This window comes from Triticum urartu, chromosome 3A, assembly GCF_056163025.1.
Source record: "Triticum urartu cultivar PI428250 chromosome 3A, HENAU_Tu73, whole genome shotgun sequence".
In the NCBI taxonomy this organism is placed as follows: domain Eukaryota; kingdom Viridiplantae; phylum Streptophyta; class Magnoliopsida; order Poales; family Poaceae; genus Triticum; species Triticum urartu.
The window spans coordinates 724,947,470-724,969,790 of record NC_141875.1 but is presented as its reverse complement, the minus strand read 5'-3'; the positions used below and the strand labels follow the sequence as shown (position 1 = coordinate 724,969,790).

Genomic DNA, 22,321 nt, shown 5'->3' with positions numbered 1-22,321 from the left:
AGATCATTTTGGATAATGGTTTGCAGAATTGATGAAATATGTTTCATTAAAATATTTTGGTCGATGTGCCAGGTAGCTTTTACTTATTTCTTTGCTAAAACCAGTAGGTCAATTGTTTATTGACCCTTAGTTAAAAACAATATACATGTATACTGTTACAGAGCTCGCCTCTGAGCAGATGAAAGGATCAGAAGGGGGACATATTGCGATATATCTCATTATAAAATAAGCAGGAGAACTGCACTGTTAGAGATGGTAAACTTTTCAATTATTTGAATATCTCCTGTTTGACCTATTAGGGGTGTGCTAATTTTATCCGATGAAGTACTTCTAATAGGTCAGTTAAAGCTATTCATAAATTTTTGTTCGAGAAAAAAGAGGCATTTCGGACAACACTTTCAAACATAAGATGGACGTGTAAGTTTGCCGAATTTAATGAGGCTAAGATTTGAAGTATATTTAATATTAAAACAAGAGACAAATAAGCCATCATGTTCAACCACAAGTGCTAAAACATATATACTCCAATGATTCTAAAATCAAGTCTAATATTGACACGTACAAACCTGAGGTACGGAGGTGCAAACCGGACAACGGAAATATGTGCATACCGGCTCACTTATGTGTTACAAAGGAGACAAGTGACCTTCCCAGGAATAGAATATCATGCATAAATCTTTCAGTCTAGAAAGGAGTATACATGCACGAGCCATACTTTTTTTTGCACCAGCCATACTGATATCAGAGAGGTTCACGTGCATCTAATGCTAACCCATCAAAACATCCAGTAACTTCAACGATGCTGGATATAGTGGAGACAAGAGAAAGGTCATCCAACTGGTACAAAATGAAAATTTACCTGAGACAAATAAAGAAATGAATAACAATTCTATTCGCGCGGGGCTGAAGAGTGAAGATATAAACAATACACCCATTATCCTTTTTCTTTTAGTGAAACTGTGCCATACAACATCACAACCTCTATTTATAAAATATATAGATATGCCAGAATTTAGTAGAGGAAGTTATTTTGGCAATTTTTGTTGAATACACAAATAATTTTATATTATGTTAGACAGCTAAGCAACAGACATAATTAGAGAAAGATTACATTAGCATGTGTGGAAGCATGTGGTGATATTGCATGACGCAACTGTAATAGTGATGAGGGAGCTATATTAGACATTAGTGTTCGATATTATCTTTCCTTAGGTTGTTTCTTAAATTTTTTGGATTGAAGACACACACTAATATAGCTTGGAATGTCATGACCGGACCAAAATGATATGACTTCACATTGTCATGCACCGAATACGTTGCAAACAGTACTTATCACGAACGATAAAACAAGTTCACATTTGCAACAGTACTTATCACGCACGATAAAACAAGTTCACATTAGGCTACAATTATTTTTGATAACCGAGTTCCTACATTATGCACTTTCAACATAATTGTGTAAGTTTGCAAGTCTACCATCCTATAACAACACCTAAATGCGTATTTAAATATAACAACATTTTAAGAAATCTAGCCGCGCAAATGCGCGGGTCACACCGCTAGTTCTTATAAAGACATTAATGAAGGGCAACTAATTTCTTTGCTAGACTATAATTTTCCGTAGTTATGAAAAACAAATCTGTTGTCATCTATATGCTTACGAAAAGTAAACTCTTTAAGCTTGAAGTAACTGTACAAGCTAAAAGAGGATGATTCTAAAAGTATGCCCCAGTCTTGCAGAGCACGTGGTTGGGAAACATATTAAAACATTTTTACTTACATAATTATTAATTATTAAAAGCAATTGTAGTACGTATGATTTGGCCATCCAGTATGTCATAAAGAACATCAGAATGTATTAAAACATTTTTTTACTTTACCCATGCAAATACTAGTCACACAAACCATCATTAATACATCTTGTGTATAATATTACTCAACATATAGAACAGATAACCGAAGACCACACAGCAAACAAAACATCTGATTGTATCCATGTAATTTAGCAGATCACTCTTTTAGCTGATAAAACATCACTAATGCATTACATTAAAAATCCAAACTAATTGCATGGGACACTAATCTATTCACCAATATCCACAAGATTAATCTCAACTCTTTTTTGAGAAATGTGGAACAAGCACACACACTCATAAAAACACACCTACACCCACCCATATTAACAGACACACGCAAACCGTACCTCTATGAGCACCTCCGAAATGTTGATCCAGAAGATCTTGAGATTGACAAACTCGCCACAGGTGCCTCATAGCCAATGGGAACATCGTCTCCTACTAAAAAACATCACTGGATAGCCTAGAATAATTGCACGAAAATGTCAGCACCCATGCCAAGTCTAGGACTTGAAGCCAAGTTGGTTTCCACCACAGTGAACCTAACCATCCAAGCTCTGTTCATGGTCAACTAGTTCTTTTATTTTACGATATTCTAGACAACTATTTTTAACAATAATTTATTTTGTTTTATTCACTTGTGATTATAATTAATTGAGGTACATGCTATATCTATATGGCAAGCTAAACACATTAATACACAGATGGCCTAACCTACTGCCAAAATTGTGTCAACATTGATGATTGTTTTCTTCAATATGCATTACACAACACAAACTTATAATAAAGCATTTTAACCAAACTCGATTTTTCGAACGACAAAATTATACCCTAAACTTCTTGGGTGTAATTGATTCAATTTACGCATGTAACATAGAGGGTGAAATATATACAAGTAAATTATCATTTACAATATCAAAATGTGTAGGAAATCGATTGTAGATCTTTTAGAAAGCAAGAGGAGCACAAGGAAATTGTGCATGGAAGTGAGACAAGAATAGTTGTAAATGATGGAAAGAGTGATAAATGACGCTGAACATCGGAAGACCAATATAAGTAAAAAAAGGTGACGAAAGATGCACAAACTTCAATTTTTATGATGACAAGCCACATATGTTTGTTGTAGTGACTAGATCGTTCTCGGGAACAGAAGGAACATAACAGAGTTGTGAAGTATATAATCATTATCATTGCTTCTAGGTGTCGAAATGTTTTCGTGTGGATAGGGATGTTGCATAAATATTGAATCACGTATACTTATGACTATTACTTATGACTATACTACCAGGGGCCAACTATACTATCTGATGGAAATGAGTAAGACAAAGCCTAACCATAGATTAAAGTAATTGGGTCCATGTTACTCCATAATATCATAACTTCTAAACTCGGGGAACAATATTCTATCATTCAGGCCTACCCTCGTAGATTCATTACGACGTAATGCTCTCCTCTAGGCCCGTCAAGGGGAGCTCACATGTTGTCAATGTTTCTAAATGAGGATTAGAATTCTACCACAACTGATATAATCAAAACACTATCTTTATTGCAAAGTCATATGACCTTTAACAACAGACTTTCTCACACGTCCACAGGAACATTGTGGAAATACTCACCAAACATCATCATCAGCAACATGATCAGCTGTGTATGAGTATGTATGTCCATATGTAGGATCATTCGGAGTCCGGGAAGGTGGGAGGGGGCGAGTGAACAGATTATTGAAACAACTTGAACGAACTAGACTGGTCCAAATTTTAGTTCTTCCAAATTTCAAGCTTAGCTAGGTTTCACAAAAAACATGGGCACGCAAGTCGATGAAGGAGTGACGGTTTGAAGCCAACTTGAAATAAGGGACTAAGGTATAGAGATTGTAAACACTCACTAGTGCAGTTAGGTTGAATGCAAAAGGTTGAAACCCCCTTCCATTGACATAGCTTTTAGCTGCCGCCTTGCCAAGGTGTGCATTTGCATAGGTGTGCGCTTGCAGAGGAAACCATCATATGACAGAACACCTCATGAAGGAGGCCCTTGCACACCGAGAAGAGGAATCAAAGCACCCTTGTGTCCCTGTGGAGCCTAATATTGTGACGCTCAGTCTAACCCAACGGGTTGCAACATGCCATAGGCACAGAGTACCCTTTGGTTCGGGCTATTTTCTTGATACAGGATGAAGGCATTGGTCGCTCACAGGATTGTAGTGTGATGATATTTCAGAGTCGACATCTAGGATAATGGCGGAAATAGTGCTTGTGGCACCAGAATTCCCTGAGCAAATGATGGGCATTAGCTCATCTTCACAGGTAGTTCAAGCCTTGGTAGTGAGGTTGGTGAAGGTTGGCGAGCGAGGGCTGGCCACCTCAGCCAATCTAGCTAGCATGATAACATGCTTGTGAGTTCTAGTGAAGGAGGCGACAGCCTCTGCTGGTCATTGTATCAGTGGGCTGCGATCCTTGATGACTGGGCGAGGAATATTAAGGCGGGCAGTGGCCCATATGCAGGTGCATTTTTGTAATTGCATGCATAGTGGCAGTTGTCATGTGCAACTTGTCGACGCTCACTTTTCATTCTAAGGGTTTTAGTTTAGTCCTAGAACAATGGCCATCGCAAGAGCATGTTCGTCAACCCAGTAGCAGCATCCAATACTGATGAGTATAAACATTTCTTATGAAAAACACACTATTGAAAAAGACAATGACAATTTTTGTAACACATAACATTTTTATTTTCAAATTGCTTGAACATTTTATAAATACATGGACATATATTTAATTATGAAAATTTCCTTAAAAACATAGATACTCACCTATCTAAAAAATGCATCCTTGTAATTTCCTTAAAACAAAAGAGAAATAGAGAACCAAAAGAAAAAAAAATTAAAAGAGAAAAGGAAGAAATGAAGAATTTCTTAAGCGACGTTGATCTAAACATTTTGAACATTTTATTAAATTATGCTGTACGGAATTCTTAAAATAAAAGGGCTTTGGCCCATCCATGCTGGGATCAATATGGGCCGTGAGACATGATCGAAATGACTGAAATCACGTTGCAGACGTTGACGCTGGATCCCTATCTCTTCCCACGCGGAGATGAAATCATACGCACAAAGATTACTTCATTCCAATTCTGCCGAGTTTACTTCTTTCATAGTTTACCATTCTCCTTGAACCCTAGCCCCTCTTATCACCTACCCACGCTGCTATATATATATATATATATATATATATATATATATATATATATATATATATATATATATATATATATATATATATATATATATATATATAGGGTCACGCTATTCGTCACCCTGGGTGAGGAATAGTTATTCTTCATCCTCCTCTATTTTACTCTCAATGCACCGTAATTTTACGTTCCGTAAGTTTTGTCTTATTTCCGACGCAAAAAGGGACCGTAAGAAAATATATAATCACCGTAAAAAATATTTTATGTTATGTAAAATTACAAACGTAAAAACATAGTCCAAAATACTCATAAATTGCAAATTTTCTTGTCTTATGACCTATATTTTTATTTTTTATGTCAAATTTTACGTAATTAATCAATAGGAATGTAACTATTTGAATTCGAAACATAATTTAATTATGAAATGATCGTAAGATTATCTCGGGTGAAGAATAACTTATTCTACACCATGGGTGATGAATAGTAACACCCTGGGTGAGGAATTCTTATTCCTCACCCCAGCCAACTTGTGCTCCCACGTCCAAAACCATAGACAGTAAGAAGCAGAACTTTTGTGAGGTAATATTATAGCTTTGAATGAGAAACGGGTCTCCGCACTAAAACAACTGTAAAGAAAAGAGTGCAAGGTAATCTTACGGTTTCCATGTGAGTCAATTACTTCCTGTAGGCATTTAAAAAAAATATTATGTCATGTAGGCAAGCAACCCATAGAGCGCCTCTTGCTGTAATTTTACGGCTAATCAGGTAATCTTTACAGTAGTGAGGCAAGCAACCCACAGAGCGCCTATTGCTGTAATTCTACTGGTAATCAGGTAATCTTACAGTAGTGAGGCGTTCTTGATTTTTTTTTTCAGATATAAGTCTGCGTTTCTATAGTTCAGGTATTTTGCCTTAGATATATTGCTGTTTACATTGGACTGAGTACACCGGTTCTCTACTAAAAATGAAATATGGCACGTGATTGATTTAAGTAACATAGGCCACTGTCACAATTCTGTAGGAGGCATTTTTAGTAACCGTAAGAAACATAGGTCACTGGTTGATTTTGTCCACATGGAATTTTTGGTAACCATGGAATAACAAAGTGGTCTAATAAATACTAGATTCCATATAGTAGTAACAAAAGCCATCTTAAGCTTACAAATAAAATTCGTTTAGACGTAACTGAATGCCACTGAGCACTAAGTAACCAGCGGCATGATTATTATTTTTCAGAAATCTCTATTACAAAATTGAATGCTACCGAATTTGCAAACTGAATACTGTCGAACTTGATCTTCAAGCAGTAGGTGACCATAGATTTTACGCCAACTTCATCTGTTCAGCTATCTCTGCAGAGACTGAAACATTCTTATCCATGGGCTGGAAGCAACACAGTATCCTATTAATAGTACTATAGCCTTTGGTTCACTTTTCTTCTCACAAAACCTGAACTTTGCTACTGGTTATTAGTAAACGAAGTTTTGAATTTCAATTGCACATTACAATTACCGATCATAAATATGAAGACACGACTCTCTATCCCTCGTACATTAACCGTCATCCACTTGAACAGATACTGAAACAGAATATTTTCAATTCTTGAAAGTATACCAACAAACAGGTAGTGGCCACCATCACAGAAGCACATATAACACTTCAGGACTACTCCCTCCGTTCGGAATTACTTGTCCCGGAAATGGATGTATTTAGAACTAAAATATGTCTAGATACATCCATTTTTGCGACAAGTAATTCTGAACGGAGGGAGTAATAGGCTTCACTGCCCTGAACTAAAAATAATATAATGTCAAAATCAAAGATATCACAGTGGGACTTTGGATGTACCAGATTCATCACAATCACATGAAACCATAACATGCTAGCTGCAGGTGAATCAAAAGTATAGTGAGAAACAAGACAAAAAGCCAAATTCTGTAACTATTGTTAAAAATGCTCACTAACCATGTCTTTTATCGAGCTGTGCCAGCTTCAATGGTGGGAGTCGCCGTATTGAACTAGTCTGTGTCTAGCAACTATTTACGACATTATCATCAAAATTAAACATAGAAGTATCTTAAGTCCCTTCAATATGGATTTTCTTAATAGTACTAGAAGTTATGCTAGTAAACTTCATTGCTTTGTGATGAAACAAAAGGAGCAAAGAATTGGACGTAAATCATGTTGTAAGTAAAGACCTGAAGTAATTGAATTTCATGATTAGTTTGCAACAAACATTAGTGTGAAAGAGGCACACCCCATAATTCGTCAGACACACGATTGTAAGGGAAAAATGCCAAAGCCACCCATAATATAGTTGAATCAATATTAAATGGAACTAAATAAAAACATATCAAATCTAGTGGTACAGTGGTAGTAAACACGAGGAATCAAGAAGAAATTAAGCAAATTTCAGTGGATAGCTCAGCAAAATAGGAAGATAGGTTAATGTGAACAAACTCAACATCATTACAGTATATACGAATCTCAAGCAAAAAAAAGCCATAAGATTGAAATACACCTACACGATAGCTACTGAACTACAAAGTTCAGATTTTCAACAAAATAGGTTTGTCTGCCTGAAAAAAATGTATGCCATTTGTTGACCCGATTACAATCTCTATCAGTTAGGTGGAATGACAAAACAGTGGACAACCTATGAACAAAACCAAACATTACTTCTGATCGAACACATACAAATAGATTTTAGAATTTCAGTAGTATTAAGCTTGTACGTTTAGCTATGCCCAAAACAAGTAATGCTATTTTATGTCGATCTTTATTGCCAAGCAATCTATATATATGTTTAATAGATCTTTATTGCTCTTTCTTCTATCAACTTCATTTGTTCCTCAATTTCTCCAGTGACTGAAACATTCTTCTCAATAGTGCTATAGCCATTAGGTTCACCTTTCTTCTCACCAAAACCTAAATTTTGCTACTGGTTGTAATGAAAAGAGGGCCTCAAATTTCAATTTAACATTACTTGTACCCACCACAAATATGAAGACATCCATATCCCACATACATTAGCGGTCATCCACCTGAACAGATACCTGAAAACAAAATATTTTCAGTTCTCAGAAGTATACCAACACAAAAGTGCACATATAACACTTCAGGATTAACAGGCTTCATTACCATGCATTGGAAAGAGAAAACGCAACCCTGCATCTTGCAATTTTTGCTAGTTGCAAGCGTGTACCGCTACTAATCCGGTCTGCACCTAGAGAAAGTTCTGAAACCCTCCACATAGAGACCGTCAAATACTGCAGGTCAAAAGTGAAAATCCATATTTTTACACCTGAATGATCCATGGAGAGGTATATAAACTTCTGTGAGAAAAAACAAATATGATTGAATGCTTCCATTGAAAATAGAAGAACATACAAGAATAGTGCAGCAGCCAGTCATGATTTGTAATCGCCATGGGACTTGAGTTGCTTAGTTGCTTAAACAGTCTACTGTAGTCACCGTTACCAATTCGCCGTTGAGGAGAAGAACCTGCAAAGATCCAGTGACCACAAACCTGCGCTGGCAGATCCAGCGCTTTGCTCGGAGCACCAAAGCTCACCATATCGAAGGATCCGAGAGCACCTAAAGCCGACAGTTCGCCGGTTCCGGCAAAGGCTTCGCCAGGATGAGGGGGAACCACCAACATCTTTATTCCACACCGACGCCGCCACCCCCACCATGACGGCAACTCCTGGAACCACTACCCTACTATCTACATACCGGAAGCACAGGACTGGGGTTCCCGCCCCTCTCCCATCGCCGGAGCGGCGGACGGAGAGGGAAGGAACCACCGGCCTGGCCGGCGGCAGATCGAGGGGACAAAGTCGCCTTCCTATTCGCCTTCCCAGGGAAAAGGAAAGGAAACCGCTAATCTCGGCCCCATTAATTTCATTCTGCACTTCGCTTATTATTCTGAACATCACCAACCGTCTTACAAATGGACAGAGAATTAGCATAGGAATAAAGAAACTGAACATAATTTCCAACTGAGCCATCTCCTCTGGCACATTATGAATCATTGCAAATGGCCTTTAGAAGAGCAAAAGAAAAATTAGTTTAACACTATGATCAGTACAGTTCAGCAGAGTTAGAAGCTAGTCAGGTCCTATTCTCCCAAAATCATACTTTTTTTTGCGGGGACCAAATCACCGGGATGAGGATAAGCAATCAACCCGGTTCTTCATTTTTGCAATAGATAGTGGAGGCTTGTCACTGATTGTTGATGTCTTAGCGCGACCTGAATCTCATTGAGCATCACACTTTCTGATTTACAAATCCAAGGTACATCTGAATAAAGAGAAAACAGGAACAACCTGACCCGTCCAAGAAAAAAATAGACCCTTCAGTGAGAAGCAATTGCTTCACTTGAGCATCCGGAATAAACTCAAGAAATCTTAAAGAGCAACTGTTCTCAAGTAATTACCTATCTCGACAACAATTTCTCAGATTAATTTCCACGCAATTACCTATAGAATTTGTAAAAGCTACTTCATGTCCAGTAATAACAGATCGATGTTTCTACCAGCAAATTACTAATTAAAGAGGTGCTTTCTCGTATGTATGTATAGAAACCTTACTTTGGTATTTTTATACTAGGGGGGTAAACAAATGGTTATGATGGCGCAGCCAATATTATGTACAACTAAAATATTCCAGAAATTTTACCAAAAGGAAATCTCAAGAATTGTTTTGCAACTATGGATACATGGTGCACTCAGAGCCTAGCTAAAATATGACCGTATAAAATAGAATGAACAGGACAGGTTGGAAAGAGATCAAAAATCAAGCATGCATGCAAATCAGCTAGCCTGGGTGGAACTGTAGGCGGCCGTGGCATAGCTTCTGGATATGCAGCGCCGACCATGACCTTCATTCCTGCAAGGCAATCATTCAGATCTAGCAGGGTGAGCTGGGGTTGGAAGGGAAGCAGAGAGAAGAAGAGGGAGGAGAAACGTGGAGAACTTGTGCCGGAGCCGGCTGTGGAGGAAATGGAAAATCTGGTTCGGTGAATGTTGGTTGTCGCAAGCGCCTTATCCGATTGAGCAGTGGGATGGATTTGGGATTGGTCACCGGTGAAGAATCGTTGTACGCTCCATCACCGCTGCCGCTGTTGGCCTCCGAGTCGCACGAGAGGACGAGGGAGAGATGGACAGGGGAGTGAAGGAATCATCCGATGAGAATTCTTCGCCGAGCACATCGCCGTCCAGCACGCCGCCAATCACCGCCCGCTAGTCGGTGTTCAGCGGAAACCGCTCGCATCTATTGAAAAATATATGCGGTGGGGCGGTGGGCTAGCTCCAAATCCCCACGACCTTCCAGCGTTAACGTAAAATTACAGCGGCATGATAAAATTTTTGCTATAAATTTACATCGGTTTGTGCTGGGTTGAACCAGACCGTCACACGGCCGACTGACCCTGACCAGGGTGAAGAATTACTTATTCCTCACCCTGGGTCTTAAATAGACTTTATATATATATATATATATATATATATATATATATATATATATATATATATATATATATATCCAGCCATTCCGTCTAATCCAGTCACAGGCTCAGAGCCATTCACACACAGTACAGAATACATTCTAGCTCGCGGCGCAGGCTGTGCGAGGGATCCAAAAGCCGTGGTCGCCAACATCATGTATTCAAAAACTTCTTAAACAGATATTTGAAAAACTGTTCAAAACATATTTGAATAAATGTTCATCATGTATTTAAAAAAGTGTAAAACACATATTAAAAATGTTCATCGTGTAATTAAAAAACTTTAACCATGTATTTCCAAAATATTCAACGTATGATTGAAAAAATATTCACATTATATGTAAAGAATTTGTATGTGTATTTACTTCTTTCCTAGTTTACCTACCCACGCTGCTATATATATCCGGTCTTTCCATCCAATCCAGTCACAGGCTAACAGCCATTCCCTCCTTTTCTTCCATACATTACAGATTACAGAGTACATTCTAGCTCGCTCCCCAGCCTGTGCGATGGATCCAAAAGCCCTGGCTGCCAAGGAGGAGGAGGAGTTCGTCGAGCAACTCTGCAGCAACCTCACCTGCGCCTGCGCCCGCCCACATCCTCCCCCCTACTGACGGCGCAGCCGCCGTCGTCGCCAACAATCGCCCCGGTCCTACTGTCAGCAACCTGTCGCCCATCTCCTTCCTATCCAACCTCCGCCAAGCGGCCGTGGACGCATCGTCCGTCATCGTCGAGTTCACCCGCGCCAGACTTCTCAGCTGTTGGAATAAGCCACGTCGCGTGGTGTGGTTGGGCGCTTCGGATGCGCGAGGGACGTGCGAGACGCATTGATGATGTCGGGTTCGTCGGACGCGTCGGGTGCGCACGGGACGGGCAGGACACAGCAGATATGCGGCGTGTGTGTGTGCGGCGTGATGGTACAGTCACGTTAACTAGCTAGATGTATTGGCAGTTCTGTTCCCGGCGGACGCGGTGTGCGCGTGGGAGCGCGTTGCGTGTGCATGGAGTTAGCTGGTAGTTACATCGTGGGCTCGTTCGCTGCATGCTAGGTCGTGTGGGTCGTTCAGTTAGTGGCTAGCATGACGGGCCGGCTACGCATGCGTGAGTCTGCTACTTAAGAGTTGTATCATGTTTGCTTGAAAGTGCCACGAGAATAGAAGTGAGAAAAGGCCGAGGCTGTGTGTCAGGCTAGCCACCAAACCTATCTGCTGGAAAAAATTGTATGAGACCAGGTCTCACGGTTAGTAGGTGAAACCCGTTCTGATGGATGACACGTGGCGTTCATAAATCACAAATCATCTAATTTTTCTTTCCCCCTGATTTTAAATGGAAGGTGGGGGATGCTTTATGATTTGTGAATGCCACATGTTATTCATTAGGATGGGTCTCGCGTGAGACCTGGTCTAATAGAATTATTTTCCAGCTACGACATAGAGAGCTGCGCCAACATCAGCTTCTCCCGCGTGTTCGCACGGGGCTGGAGCCCCGATGGTTCGAGCAGGTACAAGCGGCGCTCCGTCCAGGAGCTCATCGACGACAAGATCTACCTCGACCTCAACCTGCCAGCTGAAGATGACCCGGACGAACAGGAGAGGAGGCACAAGCGCAACGTTTCCTCCTCTAATCTCGACGGTGCCTTCCCCGGGCCAAGTAAGAGGAAGATAAGAGTCTCGCTGCCCAACATCACCGACCTGGCTGGTTCGAAGGTGACTGCTGCCGAGGCCGAGGATGCAGCTCTCAAACAAGGGTAGTAAGCCCGATTATTTTATGGTGGAAATTAAGAAGTACCTCTCGATCCTATGGTTCATTTCCCTTCTCAACTGATCCTTTTACATTTTCAGCTGCAAGGTTAGGGGAGGAGCAGGAGCTGCTGCAAGGTCATCAAGGAGAACGACCAGACGCTGGATCTACATTCAAGACAAAAGACAAAGCCACAACAGGGAATGACGAGTCCGAGGCCGATGGTGTTGTTCCAACACAAGGTACGGGTGCTTCTTTAATCAAGTGGAGAAAGGCTCTCCTACTGTTCCTGATCCTTTCTACATTTTCTCAAATCTGCCAGGAGAGGCTGGAGGTAGACTAAAGTACACAGTTTTTTTGGGTCTATATGCTTATGGGAGGAATTTTATAATACATCAAAAGAAACAACTTGAAAAGATGGGGCTGATATATCCGATACAAGACTATCCGAGTGTGATCCACCAATGCTGAGTTGCTTCTAGAGAATGTATGCACCCAATGCAGCGTGATTCGTGGCGCTGCTGCCTGATCCTCCAATAGTTTATTCTTATCCTAGTACTTTCCAACGCTGAGTAGCACACAATATTTCGTCAGACATACCAGATGAATTCCGTCTAAGATCATCCATCGATTGTACACCTTATATGCTGATTTGACTGTACAAAGACTCTTGGGATCAGTTTGCCATCAACATATTAGACTTTACCGGTTTGGCAAAATCTCCCTTGTGTCCACCGTGCATGAAATATGTATCAATAGATCAACTAGTAGTATATATATGAATAATCAGTGAAGCAACAAACCAACAACATAGAGAGGCACGTAAAAATGTTATTCACTTATTTTAGATTTAAGACCATAGATATCACATAAGCAAAATAACCCACTGCATATAATAAACGAGCTAATTCCTTCTGAAACAACAAAACATATAATTATGATCACATCCTACAGTTGATTCGTCCTCATTGCAGTTTGTTCGTATTTATTGATTTCCATTTCGTGTTGCTCTGATATGTTATTTGATGGCTTCTTGGTGTCGGCAGCTAGACAATGAGGAGGGGCTATAGTGGCCTTAACGGTGGTGCCGGAAGTTGAAAGAGGGGGAGGTGCAAGCTTCTCGATGTGCATGAACTGGGGACAGTGTCATCAGACAGATACTCTTTTATCACCGGAACCACTAATATGAAAAATGTTTGTTGCATATTATAAAGAAAATGCTAGTATCTTCTTGTGGATTCCGATCTTCACAAGGCCTGTGGTGCGGATACAACCAGCCGGTTTCTCCTGCCCTACCGGTGTACTGCCGTCATGGGAACTCATGCCTTCTAGGCTTTTCTGGACAACATTGCATGCCACATACATGGTTCAAGATGACATTCCACAGGCCGTCCTTTGCAATGATCAAGCATTCGCCATCGTAGTGGTTATGATGATCTCTGGCTCAGATATCACTTAAGGTTTAAGGAACATGTCCTCTGTGAGTATAGTTCAATTTGCAAATACTATTTTGGTCACATGTATTATTTTAACACATGGACATATCTGAAAAATAAGTGAATACCTTTTGAAAGTGCCTGAACATTAAAAAATAATAGTCACCTATCTAAAAAATGCATCCCTGTAATTTCCCTATAATATTTGGCTATAATTTTTATGGCATCCTTTCAGAATACGAATTGGTTTAAAGTGTTTGTAGGATTTTGGGATCTAGGCCAAAATATATATTATTTCCTTGAAATAAACAACTGGATACAAAAATTAGGGAACAATGTTTGTCTAGGTATTGGCCCTTGCGGGGATCAATCTGCTCCGAGTTTCCTGATTGAAATAGCTGAATTGTTGGGTGCATTCACGACGACGATGTTAAAATAGATGGGATCAATCTATACATCGCTCCACTCTCAAGTGTGCGGAGAAGAATTCATAGGTGGAAATGTTACTTCTTTCCCGTTCTACGTAGTTTAATTCTTTCCACTTCAGTCCTGTCTTACCATTCTCCCCTCGCGCTCTTGATTGTGATGGCAATGGGAACCATTGAACCCTAGCAGCCGCCAAGGTTGAGATCCTATGTGCGACCTCACCCGTTGCGCCTCCTCCAACCAACCCACACCACCATATATCTTCAGCCATTCACTCGATTCCAGTACTCGATTCCAGTCAGGGCCATTCCTTCCTTCCATTCCGCCTCAGGGGCCACACTACCGCCACTGCCACTTCTGCTAGCAGCATGCGTTCTGCCACCATGTGGGAGCCCTCCCATTTCTCATCGCCCATCTGATACCCCTCATAACCCTTCGAGGATGCATTTTACCTGTGGGAGCGTTGGTGGGGACTGCACCTCGCCGTCCTTGGAGTACACAGTGGGGTCGAATCCGCACCCGTCGGTGCTAGCCATCACTAGACATATCAATCACGGGAAGGAGAAGGCTGAGAAGACCACGTGCAACTCCCAATGCACCGGATGTGAGACTAGGAAGAGCGAGGTGGCAGAGTTAGAGAGAGGAAAGGAAGAACCTGGCGCAAGAAAGGGCAGAAGACGAGGAAGACTGGAGGATGCATAAAAAATATTCAGGTGTGAAGCGTTTTTGGGTCACACTCGGTAGGAAAAAAAATCCATCATGTATTTGAAAAAAAATATTCATCGTGCATTCAAGAAAGTGTCCAACACATATTTGAAAAAGTGTTCAAGACATATTTCAATAAATGTTCATCTTGCATTTGAGAAAGTGTTCAAGGCATATTTGATGTTTATCGTGTATTTAAAAAATGCCGCGTATTTCAAAAAATATTCAACATATATTCAAAACATATTCACTATATATTTGAAGAATATTATTTGTATTTTAAAAATATTCACCGTGTACTTAAAAAAATGTCCATCGCATGTTTCTCCAAAAGTGCCATGACATATACGCAAACAAATGTTCATTTCCTATTTTCGAACAAAATGTGCATCAAATACTTGTCAAAAAATTTATGCATAAAAACGTCAATCATCTTCCTGTGATCCTACGGTCGCGTCAATGCTGACCGAAGGCCACGGGTCACACGGCCTCCGCTGCCGCCGCTTCAGCTGGCACCAGGGGCGCCACCCCCACACTGGAGACACCCCCTTCCCCGTCATATTTTAGGTATGCTTCTCAAGCATTTATGGGTGCAATATAGGTTCAGTTTGGAGTGTGTCACATGCATTATGTGATTTGTCCTGCTTGCTCACCAAGGCACTCACTTGTGTTAGCCTTTAACACAAAAACCTATCGATCCGGCATTACTATCAGCTGTGAAACTGCCATTCATGAATAGCTAATTACTTGCCCTTTATCATCCCCTAGCAAATTGCAACGCCGAGTAGGTGGTGCTATTTGTCTGCCCTGCTGTGTGGCACACAACGCTCCCTCATACATATCAGACAAACTAGCCTAGGTTCATCGATGGATTGTACAACACTTTCTCATGCTGATTTGATTGTAAAGGGAGCGGTGGGATCTGCGTGCCAGGCTGTCAAGTCATAACCACCATCCATCCTTTATCGGGATTGCCAAAATCCCCTTGCCTTACCAGTCCCCAATCTGCCTCACTGCAGATTTATTCTTCGGCAACACGGTGAGCTCAACAACTATATAAGCATGATCGTTGACCATGAAATAAAATGCAGGAGTAGGCTTGATGCAACTAGTCAACAACACTGTAGAGACAATACATTAATATAAAATCATCCATTGTAAATTACAAAAGAGTTAATTCTGTATGAAATAGCACAAACAAAATACTAGGTATAGTAATTGGAATTGCCATCCCATACTAGCTAGTTGATTACTCCTCACTGTAGATTGCTTGATTATTTCCGTTTCCTAATTTTCTGACATGTTGTTGATGGATTGTTGGTGTCCCTGGCCGGACAAGGAGCAGGCACAGCAATGGAGAGAAGAAGTGGAGGGGCGCAGGCCACCGGAGAAAGCTTCTCGATGTAGAGGCAGAGGGGCACAGTGTTACCCGACAAATACTCTTTCGGCACATGCAACCACTCATAATCGCTGTCATCGGGTGAATGGGCGTCGCCAGACAGGGAGCTGCTGCTCCTCAGGGGCGAGTTCATCATGACCATATGCGTTGTGCCGCATCTAGAACACTCTACAGAGAGGTTGCACGCGAACTGTGGTTATACTGAAAAGGTTTGGCTGATATATCTGATACAATAGTGCATTTTACTTTTCATTCATAGTATTTTCTAAAAAATATCTCCAAAATGAAATTTATTATTTTGTAGTAAGGCATTCAACTATTATATGTATTCATAACCACAGAATAATAGGCATGATATGCATGAAAAAAGAACATAGAGTGTCCAGAAAATGATACTACTTCATATTAAAACTAAGGTGTCCACGACTTTATATAGGCGTCAGGCGATAGGAAAACAAAACTTAAAAAAAATGTCAACACAACTAAGGATTTTAAATCTTCGGAGAGAGCTCTGTTAGGTGGCATGCCATGTTCATTTCCTTGAACAGCAGGCGCAAGTGCTTGTGCATCACACTTTCCAGGACTATCTGAGTGTTAGCCACCAATGCTGAGCTGCTTCTAGAGAATGTCTGCATGTAATCGATTAAGTTTAGACTTTGGAGTGCATCCAATGCATAGCATGATTCTTGGTGCTCCCACCCTATCCTCCAAGAGTGTCTGCTTATCCTAGTACTTTCAAACACTGAGTAGCACACAATGCTCCGTCATACGTACCAGGCGAATTCGGTCCAGGATCATCCATCAATTGTACACCTTACATACTGATTTGACTGTAAAGAGACCCTTGGGATAAGTTTGCTATCAACATATCAGCCTTTAACTGTATCGGCAAAATCCCCTTTGTGTCCACCGTGTATAAAATCCCTTTTGTTCGTATTTGTACATTTCCATTTCATGTTGCTATAATATTTTGGTTGCCGGCTTCTTGGTGGCCGGACAAGGAAGAGGGGCAACAATGGCATTAAGGGGTGGTGGTGGCAGGTGTAAGAGGGGGAGGTGCAAGCTTCTAGATGTACATGCAGTGGGGGACAGTGCCACCGGACAAATACTCGTTCGGTAGCGGAACCACACTTAAACTTGCCCAGGTCAGGGGCGCAGCTGGACAGTAATATTAGTTTACGTATATACCTATAAGACCCATTTTATAATGCATGATATCTTAAGGAACTAGTTGAAACTTGAAACTGATTACGCTCGCACAGGCAGCCGTGCTAGTTGCTTGAATGGTGGAGCTGAAACGTCCAATAAAAGATTATAGTATGCTTCTTATTCATATATATTATATTATATTATAAATATCTCCATAACTAAATTTATTTCTTTGGCTATGAGGAAACCTGTATACTCTCTTGAGCAATACACACCAAGAAATCCGAAAAAAATTCAACATAACTAAAAAGAACTCTCTTGAGTGCCATGTCATATTCATCACAAGGGTTTACGCATCCCTTTCTAGGACTATCATATTGAGCACCCCAATCCTGTGCTGCTTCTTGAGCATTATTAATGCCTGCAGTATAGGTTCAGTTTGGAGTTTCTCCCGTGCGTTAGGTGATTTGTCCTGCTGGCTCACCAAGACACTAGTGACTCACTTGTGTTATCCCCTAATACAAAGCCCTATCCATCCAGCATTATCCCCTAATTACTTTCCCTTCATCATCCCCTAGCACATTGCAGCGTGGAGTAGGTGCTACTATTTGTCTGCCCTGCTGTGTGGCACAATGATCTTTCATACAGTACATATTAGACGAAACTCCCCTAGGTTCATCCATGGAGTGTACTATACACATTTTATGCTGATTTGGCTGTAAAGGGAGTCTTGTTGGGATCTGTGTGCCAGGCCGAGATGTCATCAAAGTCATCCTTTAAGGGGATTGCCAAAATCTCCTTGCCATCCACACGGAGGAGAAAATCTGCCTCACCAGACCCCAGTCTGCCTCACGGCAGATTTATTCTTCGGCAACAAGGCGAGATCAACTAGCTAGCACTGTTATATATGCAAGATCGTTGACCACAAAATAAAGGCAGGAGTTCTCGCAAAAAAAGAAAAAATAAAGGCAGGAGTATGCTTGATTCAACATGGCAACAACACTGTAGAGAAATTACAATATATAAAATCATCAATTGTAAATAACGGAAGATTTAATTCTTTATGAAATAGCAAAATACTAGTAGGTATAGTAATTGGAATTGCCATTGCATACGAGCTAGTTTATTCCTCCTCACTGCAGGTTGCTTGAAGCTTTCCGTTTCCTGCCATTGCTCTGATATGTTGTTGCTGGCTTGCTCGTGTCCGCGGCCGGACAAGGAGGAGCCGCAGCCATGGCCAGAAGAGGTGGAGGGGTGGAGGCGGCCTCGATGTAGATGCAGAGGGGAAGAGTATCACCCGACAAATACTCTTTTTGAGCACCCGCAACCACTCGTACTTGCCGTCGCCGGGCGCAGGGGTGCCGCCAGACAGGGAGCTGCTGCTCATTAGGGGCGACTTCATCTTGATGATATGAATGGTGCCGCGGGCAGAAAACGCTCTACAGAGAGCTCGCACACGAACTGCGGCGCCGGGTCGCCACCATCCTCTCTAACGCTCTACAGAAAGCATCCGAGGCTGGCCGTAGGGGATGCAGATGGTGGGGCGCGAGTGGCCATCGGAACCAATGATGGTAGGGGATGCTTGGAGCCGATTAAGCCGCAACCCCCGCCGTCCGAAGCCCTGGCTGGGCATCCGCAAGGCGCGTGCGGGACGCGCGCCTGTGTTCGGCTGACTCGTGGTACACGATGCCGCCGGCGTCGCAGCCGTACTTCTCGAAGTCACACCGCACCATGACGGAGGACACGAAGGTGTCAAGAAAGGCTAAGTGGACAACTGTGAGGCCGCAGGGTTCTCCATGGAGTTCGCGGCAGGACAAGCACAGCAGATGGTCGGCGTCACACTGGCGTCAAGATTCAGTTGAGATAGCAGGATCCAGATATGATATGCAAAGACGATTAATTGATGAAAGAAACTTTCGATCCATGGCGATTCATACCTTGAAGATGGGGGATTTGAGGGGGAGGCGGCAGGTATGGCAGCTCAGCAGCGCCGTGGACATGCTAAAGCTGAGGACCTGCTGCGATTCCATCTCCGTGGCAGTGGCTACCACCGCAAGAGCTCGCTCTCCTCCGCCATGGCTTATGTTTTTCTCCTTTGAGAATGACGGCGCGGGGGGAGTGGTGGATGGATGTGATTCTAGGGCTGAAAGCATCGGCAATATATAGCGCTGATTCTAGGGTGGAGGGGCGGCCTGGGGTTGGTGGGAGGAGGACCCTCGGCGGCGCCTAGCGCTCCCATCCATTGCCAGTGCGGTGAGTGCGAGCGCGGGAATGGATTTGGATTGGATCCGACCAAAACTGGAAAGAAGTAAAAGCAATGGTGAATTGGAAAGATGTAAAATTTTAGGTGTACTACGATTTTCTTCTCCTCGTCCTTGTGAGTTTGTGAGAGGGGTGGGAGCGGGGCGGCCTTGTTTGGATGCGAGGTTGAGTATTTCCAGGGAAAACAGAGACAGGGTGGGAATTCACATCCCTTGAGGCGCGATCATCAGCCATTGTTCTCGTTGGAGTGGAGAGGAGCCGAACTTCAGCTATGGCCGCATGTCTAACCAAGTATAACTAGTACTCCCTCCGTTCCTAAATATAATTATTTTTAGACATTTCAAATGAACTACAACATATGGATGTATGTAGACATATCTTAGAGTTTATATTCACTCATTTTGCTCCGTATGTAGTCACTTGTTGGAATCTTTAAAAAGACTTATATTTGACAATGGAGGGAGTAGTATATAACTAGTGGAATACACCGGTTAGTACAGAGGCGGATGGGGGGACGTGAGTACGAGACACAACCAGAGATCGAGGAGGATAGGATAGGAAGGCAAGCAACATATATATGCATGAGGCGATGGGTGAGACAGGCGGCAGCCGGCAGCGACCTCGTGGGTGGAGGGTCATAGACAGCCATGAGCGAATGAGACAGGGGATTCTCTCCCCATGTCGCTAGGCGTATATGCTCTCCCGGGGAACTCATGGAGATCGCGCCGAGGAAAGTGCATGGCTTTGAGCGCCCAAATGCCCAAGGCACTTGGCCCGGGTCAGACTTTCCACCCAGGGATGAGGCCGGGATACAACCGGATCCTTTCGGAACAAATGAGACCAACTTCTCCCCCTGGGCGGGCCCCGGCCAGTGCACCGTTTGGAGCAACAAAACACAGCAATACGTCTCAAGCATCCCTCCGCCCAGAATTAATTGTCTTAGATTATTCTAGATACAAATGTATGTAGACACATGTTAGTTTTAAATATATCCATATCTAGGAAAATCTAAAATAAGTAATTTAAGACAGAGGAAATACAATTGTACCGCGCCATCTTCGAAGAAAAGTGCACTATCTCATCAAATGTGCTACCTTCGGAAGCTTTTATCACTCGACTATTGTGGGTTGTAAGCCGCGCTCACCTGCGCTACAGTCGCATAGCACATTTTTTCGATAAAGGGCGCTTTTATTAACTCAAAATGTAGCATCGAGCGGATACAAAACATAAAGAGCGACACCCGGCCTCTGCATAGCAAAGATGCACACAACCATCAAACAAACAGTCTGACAAAAAAAATATAAAAACGACAATGTGGCAACAGTAAAGCCATATGGGGCCGAAACTATGCCTATGTCGACGGAGAAGGTGGACCGATTCGAAGATTATGCTGCCACCCATGTTGGGTAAAAACCTCCCTGGCCACCCGCTCCAACTGCATACACACCGTTTTGAACAGCGATTGATACTCCGTTCGGTGCAGAGTAGACCACATACGAAGCCAGTGCGTACAACGGTAAATAACCTGCATAGGAGAAGAAGTTTTGCCATTAAAAACACAGTCATTTCTACATAGCCAAAGCGACCATAGTAAAGCAGACGCTCCCACCCGTATTAGCGTACTAAAGGTATTTCGTATTCCATCAAGGCAGTGACCATATATATTGGTGACACTTGTTGGTGGATACAAATTTGACGCTATTTGGATAACGGACCATGTAGAACGCGCAAACTTGCATTGAAATAAGAGATGTTTGATTGTCTCGTCATGAGTACAAAAACTACATTTCTTGCTTCCTTTCCAGTTGCGTCGAGCGAGGTTGTCTTTAGTTAGCACAACTCTTCTCCGAAGATACCACATGGAAATCTTAACTTTTAGTGGCATCTTCGATTTCCAGATTTGTTTATTATTGGCCACTGGAATCTATGTTTGCGATAGTGCATGATACATGGAGTCAACAGTGAAGGACCTAGATGTAGTAAGATTCTAGCGAAAGACATCCCGCCCATGTGTCAAGTTAATCAAATCCAAACGGGATAGAAAATGTTGTCATGACACAAGACGGGGTCCAACCAAATCCCTCCGAAATGATATATCTGGCGGAGAAGTGGTCATCACATGCGCAAGAGTATCGTTCACTCAGCACATGGGCCTTGGCCTTGCCTTTTTGTTTCGAGAGAGGCTGGGCTAGGCACTTAGTGTGATACTGGTGGTAGCTACTATGGGAGAAATACATGTTGCCTAGTGTTTGGATGCAAGTCGAGTGTAAATTCTTGTTCACTCAGCGTAGTACATCGTGAGCCGAGTGCTCTGGAGATACCAAACGACAACCGGTTGTGGCCCGGCTTACCTTCATACAAGTAAATACCATCCAAAAACAACTGGTTTCTACACAAATCTCGGCATATAATGAGAAAAACACTCGTCTGATGCCAAGGGCTCCGCATAAGCAGCAGCCACTACGCGATCGTCCTCCCAGCGGCACTACGGTGGCAGCCCATGAAGGCTGAGTGTGTATTAACAGCCCAAAATCGGCTTATATATGCAAGTGGAGTATCTCATAATATGCACTCAGCTCACGTAGGGAACGGTCGCATCCCACGTGGCCTAGGCTGACCATTTAGTGTGACCCTAGAAGTAGCACTATCGGTCGAG

At 42.2% G+C, this 22,321-nt stretch overlaps 1 long non-coding RNA gene and 1 pseudogene across 1 annotated transcript; both read right to left on the bottom strand.

Annotated features, from left to right (window-relative positions):
• Window positions 1–7,251: 7,251 nt before the first annotated feature.
• On the bottom strand, window positions 7,252–8,696 carry LOC125549477 (uncharacterized). The gene is made up of 3 exons (XR_007301346.2): window positions 8,433–8,696; window positions 8,184–8,311; window positions 7,252–8,098 (listed from the first exon to the last, which is right to left on the bottom strand). It is a non-coding gene; the product is annotated as an uncharacterized LOC125549477 (long non-coding RNA).
• A 9,840-nt stretch (window positions 8,697–18,536) lies between these two features.
• Window positions 18,537–19,899, bottom strand: LOC147982232 (uncharacterized; annotated as a pseudogene).
• Window positions 19,900–22,321: the final 2,422 nt, after the last annotated feature.